The sequence below is a fragment of the Myzus persicae genome, unplaced genomic scaffold (genome assembly GCF_001856785.1).
Source record: "Myzus persicae strain clone G006 unplaced genomic scaffold, MPER_G0061.0, whole genome shotgun sequence".
Classification (NCBI taxonomy): domain Eukaryota; kingdom Metazoa; phylum Arthropoda; class Insecta; order Hemiptera; family Aphididae; genus Myzus; species Myzus persicae.
In genome coordinates this window covers 8,244-9,830 of record NW_019100713.1, presented here as the reverse complement: position 1 = coordinate 9,830, position 1,587 = coordinate 8,244, and positions in this window count along the sequence as shown.

Below are 1,587 nucleotides of genomic sequence, written 5' to 3'. Positions count from 1 at the left end.
ATATCGTCGGTGAAACTGCAATACCTCGTAAGTCCAAAAAAGTCGAAAATGAGATATATACATCAAAATATTCGGTAAAAAATACTGTATAATACTGTTGTGTAAATATCTCGTATATCAAATTTCCAAAGAGGTTCTAAATGTAAAAACAATACATCGTATATCACCTATCAAAATTATTGATACTAATATCTCGTATCTCCGTGTCATGATACATCGTATATCAAATCATTAAAATATGTGATACTAATATATCGTATCTCCATAATATTATTATCATAATTTATTATTAAGCTTATAATTTTATTAAACTAGGTACTTAGAATTAGTAATTTGTTTTATTGTGCGTCAATATGAATGCGGACGAGATCGACGATCTGTTGGATCAATTTGAAGATGATGGTAATGTTTCTAATTTTAATTAACAATCATAACAATATTACTTTGTTAAACCTGCTCATCATGATTTATGCCTATTTTTCTTAACTTTTAGAAGACTTTAATGAAACTAAGGACTATAACCCCGACCAGAGCATACAATCTATGGAAGTTCAGAGTGAAATGGAAACAAATGACTTTAATGAAACTATGGAGTTTAACTCTGACCAGAGCATACAATTACTGGAAGTTCAGAATGAAATGGAAACAAATGATTTTAATGAAGCTATGGAGTTTAACCCTGACCAAAGCATACAATTACTTGATGTGCAAAATGAAAAGGATACAAATAAAAGGATACGAGCAAAAAAAAGTATACCTGAAAACTGGAAAAGGAACTCTAACCAGTCATTGCGTATGAAAGGTAAAGGTTATTTGGGTTATAGACGGACACCTAATAAACACATTTTTCATGATGTAAACAGAAAAGCTAGAGATATGGGTCCAACGTGTACCAATATCTCTTGTAAAAAATCATCTAAAAGAATGTGTCATAGATTTTCTGACGAAGACAGATTAAATATATTTAATCATTTCTGGTCTACTTTAAATTGGGATCAAAAGAAAATGTATGTTAATATGTTAGTCAAAAAAGTTCCTGTAAAACAAAGAAAAACTGAAGCATCAGTTTCTCGAAGGACTTATACACTTTTCTATTTTTTAAAACTCAATGGTGACCCAATAAATGTTTGTAAAAAAATGTTTTTAAATACTCTTAGTGTGGGGGAAGCTCAAGTACATAATTGGTGTTCAATTAATGAAATATCCACACAACAAGCTCAAGGTACACAATCAAGGCCTTTCAAAAATAAATGTGTGATGAATGTAATGTAAATGGAAAAACACCTGTATCAAGAACATATTTCAGTGATGCTTTTGAGGCAAATAATCTGTCCTTGTTCTCCCCAAAAAAAGATCAATGTGATCAATGCTGTGGTCATGGAACAGGGAACATTAGTGATCCAGATTGGAATAAACACATTGAGGACAAAAATAGAAGTAGGAAAGAGAAGGAAATGGACAAAGAAAAGGCACTTTCAGGAGAAGTAATTGTATTCACCATGGACTTACAAGCTGTAAAGGTATGTCCATTCTTAAAAGCTAGTGCTTTGTACTACAAATGCAAACTATGTGTACACAATTTTACAA